The sequence below is a fragment of the Ranitomeya imitator genome, chromosome 4 (assembly GCF_032444005.1).
Source record: "Ranitomeya imitator isolate aRanImi1 chromosome 4, aRanImi1.pri, whole genome shotgun sequence".
NCBI lineage: Eukaryota > Metazoa > Chordata > Amphibia > Anura > Dendrobatidae > Ranitomeya > Ranitomeya imitator.
Genome location: NC_091285.1, coordinates 75,293,162 through 75,305,453, shown reverse-complemented (window position 1 = coordinate 75,305,453; position 12,292 = coordinate 75,293,162).

Genomic DNA, 12,292 nt, shown 5'->3' with positions numbered 1-12,292 from the left:
TATTTGAAAACGTAGGTAGACCACAGTTATGAGAGTCAAAATGAGAAAACAAATACAGAAAATCACCTTGTCTGATTTGGCAACATTTATTTTGAAAATTATGTTGGAAAATAAGTATTTGGTCACCTAAAAACATGCAAGATTTCTGGCTCTCACAGACCTGTAACTTCTTCTTTTAGAGGCTCCTCTGTCCTCTACTCATTGCTTGCAGTAATGACACCTATTTGAATCAGTATGAAAGATACCTGTCCACAACCTCAAACAGTCACACTGCAAACTCCACTATGGTGAAGACCAAAGAGCTGTCGAAGGACACCGAAAACAAAATTGTAGCCCTGCGCTAGGCTGGGAAGACTGAATCTGCAATAGGCAAGCAGCTTGGTGTGATGAAATCAACTGTGGGAGCAATAAAAGAAAATGGAAGACATACAAGACCACTAATAATATCCCGTGATCTGGGGCTCCATGCAAGATCTCAGCCCTTGGGGTCAAAATGATCACAAGTTCGATGAGCAAAAATCCCAGAACCACACAGGAGGACCTAGTGAATGAGCTGTGCCATAGCTGTTTGCGTTCTGACCCAATGTCAGATAGGCCAGATCACCAGTGAGGCCAAATCAGGAAGTTACGCCCTTCATTGTCAAGCGTGCTTGGAGAAAAAGGAAACTGCACACATGTTGTGAGCAAAATCACTTTATCTGCTATAATGAAGCAAGAGGCAGTATTTTATACCATTTACAGCAAATGTAACTCATGTAGTTCCCCCGTAACACCAGGTCATGCTGACCTTTATTTACCTTGCACCCAGAACATGCTGTTTTCTGACTATTGAAAACATAAGATAAGAAGTATAAAATACTTGAATCGGAGACTACTGCATCATAAGAACAAATTCTCGCAAATTCTAGCAATTAGAGGTAATAGGCAAATTAAAGGCAAACCATTAACCCTTCTATATCACTTGCAGAGATCTGGAACCACCATAACAAATGCTACTGTCAGTAACACACTACGCCGCCAGGCACTCAGATCCTGCAGTGCCAGATGTGTCCCCCTGTTTAAGCTAATACATTGGTATACATATTAGTCCATTGACCAAATTTTCAAAAGAACACAATCAACAATGATAAACACACAAAAGACCTCTCAAATTATTAGACAGGCCACAAAATGTTTTAGTTCAAAAACGTATAATTTTATTGATATCAGATGAATAATGCCTCAATATAAATACACAAACAAAGAAATGTAGAAATACCTCCAATCTAAAACAGATCCCGTGTAACTACACGGATGCCCATATAATATCACCTATAAAGTAAATGTTAAACAAGCCACAAGTGACTTTTCCCATAGACACTGTCATATAAATTCATAGGTGATATGTTTGATAAACAATCTAAAAAAAGGACCTTGTATAAGAGTGCTTAAGAGCATGAATATAAAAAGCTACCCAATTTAACTTATATGGCATGTGTTAAGTAGCCCTAGGATGGTGATTCAGTGGATATTACTAGAACATTAACAATTAATATCCTGGTTAAATAACCTAAATAGAAAAACCAAACTAAGGTGCTTCAGTGCCTACATTAACTCCTTCCTGACCTTTGACGCAGCGTATGCGTCATGAAAACCTGTGCCAATCCAACCTGTGACGCAGCATATACGTCATGGTCGGATCGCGCTCCTGCAGGTCGGGTGAAAGGGTTAACTATAATTTCACCAGACCTGCAGGGACAGGGGGAGTGGTACTTGAGCCCAGGAGGAGTGGCTTTGCCCTCCCGTGGCTATGATCGCTCTGATTGGCTGTTGAAAGGGACGTTTCACTTTCACTCTCAATCAGAGCGATAGTAATATTTCACCAATGAAATTGGTAAAAGTGCCTTTTACCTGCGGATTTTTAAAAAATGCTGCAGAAAAATCTCACACGAATCTGCAACGTGGGCACAAAGCCTTAGGGTTAGGGTTGGAATTAGGGCTAGGGTTGGAAATAGGGTTAAGGTTAGGGTTAGGGTTGTGTTGGGGTTAGGGTTGTGGTTAGGGTTGGGATTAGGGTTAGGATTAGGGTTAGGCTTGGGATGAGGGTTAGGGGTGTGTTGGGGTTAGGGTTGTGATTAGGGTTATAGCTAGAGTTGGGATTAGGGTTAGGAGTGTGTTGGGGTTAGGGTTGGACTTAGAATTGAGGGGTTTCCACTGTTTAGGCACATCAGGGGTCTCCAAACGCCACATGGCGCCACCATTGATTCCAGCCAATCTTGCGTTCAAAAAGTCAAATGGTGCTCCCTCCATTCTGAGCCCTGACGTGTGCCCAAACAGTGGTTTACCCCACATATGGGGTACCAGCATACTCAGGACAAACTGGGCAACAACTATTGGGGTCCAATGTATCCTGTTACCCTTGCGAAAATAAAAAAAATTGCTTCCTAAAACATAGTTTTTGAGGAATGAAAAATTATTTTTTATTTTCACGGCTCTGCATTATAAACTTCTGTGAAGCACTTGGGGGTTCAAAGTGCTCACCACACATCTAGATAAGTTCCTTGGGGGGTCTAGTTTCCAAAATGGGGTCACTTGTGGGGCTTTCTACTGTTTAGGCACATCAGGGGCTCTGCAAACGCAACGTGACGCGCGCAGACCATTCCATCAAAGTCTGCATTTCAAAACGTCACTACTTCCCTTCCGAGCACTGACGTGTGCCCAAACAGTGGTTTACCCCCACATATGGGGTATCAGTGTACTTAGGATAAACTGTGCAACAAATATCGGGGTCTAATTTCTCCTGTTACCCTTGTGAAAATAAAAAATTGCTTCCTAAAATATCATTTTTGAGGAAAGAAAAATTATTTTTTTATTTTCACGGCTCTGCGTTGTAAACTTCTGTGAAGCAGTTGGGGGTTCAAAGTGTTCACCACATATCTAGATAAGTTTCGTGGGGGGTCTACATTCCAAAATGGGGTCACTTGTGGGGGGTTTCTACTTTTTAGGCACATCAGGGGCTCTGCAAATGCAACGTTATGCCCGCAGACCATTTCATCAAAGTCTGCATTCCAAAACGTCACTACTTCCCTTCCGAGCCCCGAATTGTGCCCAAACAGTGGTTTCCCCCCATATATGGGGTATCAGCGTACTCAGGACAAACTGGAAAACAACTTTTGGGGTCTAATTTCTCCTGATACTCTTGTGAAAATAAAAAATTGCGGGCTAAAATATAATTTTTGAGGAAAGAAAAATGATTTTTTATTTTCACGGCTCTGCGTGAACTTCTGTGAAGCACTTGGGGTTGAAAGTGGTCACCGCACATCTAGATTAGTTCCATAGGAGGTCTAGTTTCCAAAATGGGGTCACATGTGGGGGAGATCCAAATGTTTAGGCACACAGGAGCTCTCCATACGCGACATGGTGTCCGCTAACGATTTTAGCTAATTTTTCATTCAAATAGTCAAATTGCGCTGCTTCCCTTCCGAGCCCTGCCGTGTGTCCAAACAGTGGTTTACCCCCACATGTGAGGTATCACTGTACTCAGGAGAAATTGCCCAATAAATTTTAGGATCCATTTTATCCTGTTGCCCATGTGGAAATGAACAAATTGAGGCTAAAATAATTTTTTTGTGAAAAAAAAGTACTTTTTCATTTTTTTGGATCAATTTGTGAAGCACCTGGGGGTTCAAAGTGCTCACTATGCATCTAGATAAGTTCCTTGGGGAGTCTAGTTTCCAAAATGGGGTCACATGTAGGGGAGCTCCAATGTTTAGTCACACAGGGGCTTTCCAAACGCGACATGGTGTCCGCTAACGATTGGAGCTAATTTTTCATTCAAAAGTCAAATTGCGCTCCTTCCTTTCCTTGCCGCATGCACAAACAGTGGTTTGTAACCACAAATGGGGTATCGGCATACTCAGGACAAATTGTAAAATAACTTTTGGGGTCCAGTTTCTCTTTTTACCCTTGGGAAAATAAAAAAAAATGTTGCTAAAAGATCATTTTTGTGACTAAAAAGTGTAATGTTTATTTTTTCCTTCCATGTTGCTTCTGCTGCTGTGAAGCACCTGAAGGGTTAATAAACTTCGTGAATGTGGTTTTGAGCACATTGAGGGGTGCAGTATTTAGAATGTTGTCACTTTTAGATATTTTCAGCCATATGGACCCCTCAAACTGACTTCAAATGTGAGGTGGTCCCTAAAAAAAATGGTTTTGTAAATTTTGTTGTAAAAATGAGAAATTGCTGGTCAAATTTTAACCCTTATAACTTCCTAGCAAAAAAAAAATGTTGTTTCCAAAATTGTGCTGATGTAAAGTAGACAAGTGGTTAACGTTATTTATTAACTATTTTGTGTCACATAACTCTCTCCTTTACCAGAATCTTGGGACGAGATCTGAATCTGAGCATGCGCCACCCCCAGTGGCCATTTACCCTGAGGCCTCCACATCGCAGCAATGGAGCTGCCGGGGCCTCCGGGCTTTGAGGAAATGCCGGAGGAGGCCCGACTGACTCTGCACTAAGATATGCTGCCGCCGCCCCACAGCACAGAGCCCCGACGCTGCACGAAGAGGAGCCGCTGCCCCACAGCACAGCACCCACGCGGCACAAAGAGGAGCAGCCGCCACCGCTCCCAGCACAGAGACCCCATGCTGCAGCTACAATGAGGTAATGGGGGATACTCCACTCAATCTTTCCTGTGAGATGCCCCTCTTCCTCATCGGGATCACTCCCCCCCACCCACCATATACACATTGGTGTCTGCACCCGGCGTACAAGACGACACCCGGCGTATAAGACGACCCCTGACTTTTAAGAAGATTTTCAGGGGTTAAAAAGTCGTCTTATACGCCGGAAAATACGGTAGGTTAAATTGGGTAGCTTTTTATATTCCTGCACTTAAGCATTCTTATACGGGGTCCTTTTTTTAGGTTGTTTATCAGACATGTCACCTATGAAATTTTATGACAGAGTCTATGGGAAAAGTCACTTGTGGCTTGTTTAACATTTACTATATAGGTGTTATTATATGGGCATCCGTGTAGTTACACTGTTTTAGATTGGAGGTATTTCTACATTTCTTTGATTGTGTATTTATATTGAGGTTTTATTCATCTGATATCAATAAAATTATACATTTTTTAACTAAAACATTTTGTGGCCTGTCTAATAATTTGGGAGGCCTTTTGTGTGTTTAAGCCAATACATGTCCGGGCCCTTATGAAGTTTGCTAGAGAGCATTTGGATTATCCAGAAGAGTATTGGGAGAATGTCATATGGTCTGACGAAACCAAAGTAGAACTGTTTGGTAGAAACAAAACTTGTTTCGAGGAGACGGAATGCTGAGTTGCATCCAAAGAACACCATACCTACTGTGAAGCATGGGGGTGGCAACATCATGCTTTGGGGCTGTTTCTCTGCAAAGAGACCAGGACCACAGATCTGTATACATAAAAGAATGAATGGGGCCATGTTTTATGAGATTTTGAATGCAAACCTCCTTCCATCAGCATGGGCATTGAAGATGAAACATACCCCATAGAAAACCTTTGGAGGGAGTTGAAAGTCTGTGTTGCCCAACGACAGGCCTAAAACATCACTGCTCGAGAGGAGATCTTCATGGAGGAATGGGCCAACATACCACCAACAGTGTGTGCCAACCTTGTGAAGACTTACAGAAAACGTTTGACCTCTGTTTTTGCAACAAAGGATATATAACAAAATATTGAGATAAACTTTTGTTAATGACCAAATTCTTATTTTCCACTATAATTTGCAAAATAAATCTTGCCAAATTAGACAAGGTGGTTTTCTGGATTTATTTTCTCATTTTGACTCATAGTTTTGGTCTACCTATGATGTCAATTACAGGGCTCTCTCATCATTTTAAGTGGGAGAACTTGCACAATTGGTCGCTGACTAAATACTTTTTTCCCCCACTGTCCTTGACCTCACACTTTACAATGGTCTTCAAAACAGTATAATGGCCCTCCATATAGCCCTCCAGACAGTATAAATGCACCAGCACAACACTCCACACAGTATAATATATCAAACACCTCCATGCACACAATATAATTAACCCCACACAACCCTATACACAGTTTTTATGATACACACAACCCTACACACAGTATAATTGGTCTATTGGTAATTTACCTCTACATACCCTTCCTAACAGTATAATTTGTCCCCACTCAGGCTTCTAAACAGTATAATGACCCCCACATAGTCTTTAAAATAGTATAATAGCCCCCCAAATAGCTTTATGACCCCCACATAGCTCTCCAAATAGTATGATGGCCCCACACATAGCCCTGCAAATAGTATGATAGCCCCCTAAGTAGCATGTTTACCCTGACATAGCCCTCCAAATAGTATTGTGGCCTTAAAACAGCCCTCCAAATAGTATGATTGCTTCCACACAGTCCTCCAAATAGTATGATGGCTCCCAAACAGCCCTCCAAACTGTATGATGCTCCCCCAAATAGTGTGATGGCCAATAGATAGCCTTCCAAATAGTATTATGGCCCCACAAAGTCCTCCAAATAGTATGGTGGCCCCATAAATAGCACTCCAACTAGTGTGATGACTCCCATATTAGCATGATGACCTCACATAACACTCCAAATAGTATGATGGCCCAACAAATAGCCCCCAAAATTGTAGGATTGCCCCACAAGATACTCATTGATTGAAAAACCTCCCTTCTCCCTGTTCCCCCTCTGCTTCAGTCTCTGCACAGAACTGCTTGGCAAAGTGGTTGTGATTTAATGATGTCATCAAACTTGCTGCGCTGAGATGTCAGGTATACTGGGAGAATGATGGTGGCTGGAGCGTCAGCTGATGGATTCCTCTTCTATCATTGTTTCAACTGTATTTGCAGTCAGGGTCGAATTGGGGTGTCTGGGGTCCACAGGGGGAATTAGCTCTATGGGCCCACCCTACAGCTATATACAAATATCTGTGAGCCCTTATCTCTTTAATAGTGGAGTGTCGAGTGTAAAACACAGGCGGCTCCTGCACATCTCCTGTGCACCACCATAACTGTGATGTACAATTGCGGTAGTTTATATTAAAGGAGTTCTTTTTTTAAAACAAGTTACCACGGTTATTAGATAGGTGATAATTTATTGATTGGTGGAATCCTTCCACTGGATATTGCATGGATTGGAATAATGGAGAACTTTCATCCCTGTCAGGGCATTTTTATCTCCATATTATCCCCATTTTAAAATGGAGCAGCAGATCAGATGTCTGACTGCAGCTCTGTTCATACTCTCTGGGGCTTCCAGAAAAAGCCACGTGTAACATTCGACAGTAATTAGAAAATGAACAGATCAGTTGTTGAGTCGTACATGTTGCTCCATACTAATGGGGATAAAAATTGCACATTCTGCAGATCGGAGCAGGTCCCAGCAGTCAGACCCCCACCAATCAATAACTTATCACTTATCCTATGGCCACGTTCACATGTTCAGCATTTGGTCAGTATTTTACATTAGTAATTTTAAGCCAAAAGCAGGAGTTGAAAATCAGAGGAAAATTATAATAGAAACACGTTCACTAGGGTTGAGCGACTACTAAAATGCTTGCATGATCGTGGCTTGAACCAAGAAATTCCTAATACTTGCATGCTCGTTTCGAGTTACGGGTATAATGGGAGTTAATGGGAAGCCAGGCTTTCTTCTGGCAGACCCTATAAAGAGGTCTGGCGAGCAGTGAAAATATTCAAATGGATTAGATAAGTGCTGAATGGAAGGAGAACAGCATTGGGAAGACCTCTGGAAGCATCTCTGACTCCCAGATCACTGCTGAGAATAATCATGTAATACTTTTACTCAACTTTAAGGAGTGACAATAAAACATTCCAAACCAACAAGAAATTGCATTTTACAGTAAAAAAAAAAGTTTAGAAACATTTCTTCATGTATAATGACTTGTATATGAAGCAAAATTTAAAAAGGATTTTAAAAAATGTAATTTAAGTAAACCAAAATTGATTAAAAAAATAGGAAATTTCAGTGTAATTTATGAAGGAAGCAATAACTGCCAAAAATTAGGGACTCATATACACCCTGTATTAGCTATAAATGGGGGCCTCATATATATTCTGTGCGAATTATAATGTTTTGGTACTCCTAGACTCATAAGGGCTGTGCACTTTTAAAGGTTGTGTACCAAGGAAATGTACTCCAGACCACAGAATAGTCTATGGGTGAGCAATAGAATACTGATATATTTTGTAACAAATTTTTTGAGGATTATATTCCAACTAGATGGTGGCCCGATTCTAACGCATTGGGTATTCTTGAATATGTATGTATGTATGTATATAGCAGCCACATAGTATATAGCACAGGTCACGTAGTATATAGCAAATATTACGTGGCCTGTGCTATATACTATGTGGCTGCTATATACATACATACATATTGTAGAATACCCGATGCATTAATACAGGCCACACAGTGTATAACAGTGGCCATGCAGTATGATACACAGCCCAAACAGTATATAACACAGGCCATGCGGTATATAGCAGCCACACAGTATAGAACACAGGTCACGTAGTATATAACACAGGCCACGCAGTATATCACACAGCCCACGGAGTATATAACACAGCCCATGTACTATATAACACAGCCCACCCAGTATATAGCAGCCACACAGTATATAAAACAGGCCAAGTAGTATATAACACAGCCCACGCAGTATATCACATAGCCCAAGGAGTATATAACACAGCCCACGTAGTATATAACACAGCCCACGTACTATATAACACAGCCCATGCAGTATATAGCAGCCACGCAGTATATAACATAGGCGACGTAGTGTATGACATAGCCCACGCAGTATATAACACAGCCCATGTAGTATATAGTACAGCCCATGCAGTATATAACACAGCCCATGTACTATATAACACAGCCCACATACTATATAACACAACCCACGCAGTATATAACACTTTCCATGCAGTATATAACACAGCCCACGCAGTATATAACACAGCCCACATACTATATAACACAGCCCACCAGCCCACGCAGTATATAGCAGCCACGCAGTATATAACACAGGGCACATAGTATATAGCACAGCCCACACAGTATATCACACAGCCCACGGAGTATATAACACTGCCCATGTAGCATAGAGCAGCCATGCGGTGTATAACACAGCCCACGCAGTAAATAACACAGGGAACGTAGTATATAGCACAGCCCACGCAGTATATCACACAGCCCACGGAGTATATAACACTGCCCATGTAGTATACAGCAGCCACGCGGTATATAACACTGCCCACGCAGTATATAACACAGCGCACGTAGTATATAGCACAGCCCACGCAGTATATCACACAGCCCATGGAGTATATAACACTGCCCATGTAGTATATAGCAGCCATGTAGTATATAACGCAGCCCACGCAGTATTTAGCAGTGTGGGCACAATATCCCAGTTAAAAAAAATAATTAAAATAACAAATAGTTATATACTCACCCCCTGAGATCCAGGGAAGCTGTGCCGAGAAGCGTGGCTGCCGCCATCTTCCGTTCCCAGGATGTATTCCGAAATTACCCAGATGACTTAGCGGTCTCGCGAGACCGCTAAGTCTTCTGGGTAATTTCGCAATGCATCTCTGGGAACGGCAAATGGCAGCCGGTGCGAGCACATCGTCGGACTACGGAAGGTGAGAATAGCAGGTTTTTTGTTTTTTTTATTATTTTTAACATTACATCTGTTTACTATTGAGGCTGCATGAGCAGCCTCAATAGTAAAAAGTCCCACGGCAATGTCGCTGATTGGTAGCACCGGCTGGGCGCGACCAATCAGCGAAGTGGGATTTAAATCCCACACCAATGTCACTGATTGGTCGCGTGTGCCGGCTAGGCACTACCAATCAGCGAAGCGGGATTTAAATCCTGCGCCAATGTCGGCTGGGCGCAACCAAACAGCAAAGCGGGATTAAATCCCATGCCAATGTCATTGATTGGTCGCGCGTGCCGGCTGGGCACTACCAATCAGCAAAGCGGGATTTAAATCTCATGCCAATGTCGGTGATTGGGCGCGCCAGCTGGGCGCGAGCAATCAGCAAAGTGGGATTTCAAACCCGGGCCAATGTCGCTGATTGGTCGCGCCGGCTGGGAGCGAGCAATCAGCGAAGCAGGATTTAAATCCCATGCCAATGTTGCTGATTGGTCACTTGAGCCGGCTGGGCGCTACCAATCAGCGAAGAGGGATTTAAATCTCGCGCCAATGTCGCTGATTGGTGGCGCCGGCTGGGAGCGAGCAATCAGCGAAGCAGGACTTAAATCCTGTGGCAATGTTGCTGATTGGTTGTGCTGGCTGGGCACGACCAATCAGAGAAGCGGGATATAAATCCCACGCCAATGTCGGCTGGGCGAGACCAATCAGCGAAGTGGGATTTAAATCCCGCACCTGATTGGGCGCCGGCTGATTGGGTGCGGAAGAAAGAGGATAAGGGTGAGGATTATTTGTTCCAGACTTTAGGCTAGTGAGATTGGAAAATGTGGAAGTCTGGGTGGTGCTGCCAAGCCTGCTGGAAGCATTATCTACTATGCAGCTGAATACCTGTTTGCATTGCTCTGTGTTCAGAAGTGGTGCATGGTGCCTCCCTGCAAAATGGGACAGGAAGCTATGTGTCATGGATAGGCACATTTGTAGTGCTCCAGCAACAGGTGTAGTTGCACCTGCATTACGTCCTCAGCATCTGGGCGTGCCATCATCAGCATTTCCAATTCCCCATCCCTTAATGCATGCTTTAAACATTTCTAATTGCTAGGTCTCTTGAAAAAAAAAGTTTGTTTTTAATAAAATAAAAAATAAAAAATTGGCCACCTGCAGCAATCAAAGCAGTTATTGTGAGTTTACTCCACTGTAATGTAACAGAAAGAATGCAAAAGTGTATGGATGAGAATCATATTCAATCCAGAAAATGTTATAATGCCTCTTCTCAGTTTTAGCGATCATAGAAATGTTCACAGACCATGCAACATTGCATGTTTGAGAAGTGGAAGCCTACAACATTTTTTAAAGGTTTTGTTCACTTTTACAGATCACATAAATTTACTACACACTATGGAACAGTGCATGGCTGAGAAATGTAGCCCAGGAAAATGTTTGAACAAGTGCAACAAATAACCTCAAATCATGTAATACTTTATGGCTAAAAATATATCAAATTTTTTCAGCACCTATAAAAAAAAATGCAACTACATATTTGCCAACAGACTGCACACGTCTAATCCCTGTCTACAGACTGAATTCTGTCACTCTGTGACTCTTTCTCCCTCCTTAGGTTAAATGCAGATTGCATGTGTTGCAAATCATTATCCCTCAGAAAGGCTGTTAGCGTAATGTCTCAGCTTCAGCACCAGTATCTACACTATAGGTCTCTGATTAGCTATACTGTGCACACAGACCTACAGCACATAAACACTCTCTCCCTCCAATACGAAGTGTCAGTGTGCTGTGTGAGCTCTGCTGATAACAAATGGCCAGTCAGTTACAGCAATGCCACACTCAAGATGGCTATGTCATTACACTGACTCACAGGCAATCCCCACATACTTTTTTTAACATTGAGCACTGCTTATTACTCGCCAAGTAGCTAGCACATCTGAGCATGGGTATAAGTCATACCACTTCTACATTTTTTACTCATTCCTGGTTTTGGCTTGCAAAAAACTGATGTAAAATCCTGACCAAATACTCTCTGTGTAAACATGGGCTTAAAATAGGTGGCTGATTACTTATTTTCACTGTAGTAGCATTGTAAGTGCATATTTGCTATTGTTTAATAGTCACAGGACAGGGAGGGGTTAAGCATCCAAGCATTTAATCTCTATTGGAAATCAAGAATCTTCCCCTTATTGATAATAGACAGCTCAAGAGACCTTCATGCACAACACAATCCACTATGCCAAGACCAATAATACCAGATACAAGGGACAAATACCACCATGCCATAGCCAGACTACATATTACTACCACATAGTGACTGACTAATACCACATACAAGAGAGAAATACTGCAACACCGTGACCAGACTACATGTTGTCACCACACTTTGACCAAATAAAACCACATACAGGGCATGAATCCTGCCACATCGTGAACAGACCACATATTACCACCACATACAGGAGATAAATGCCACCACACCATGACCAGACCACATATTATCATGACATAGTGACCGAGTAACCACATATACAGAGAATAAATACCACCATACCATGACCAGATACATATTACCACCACATACTGTAGTAATAG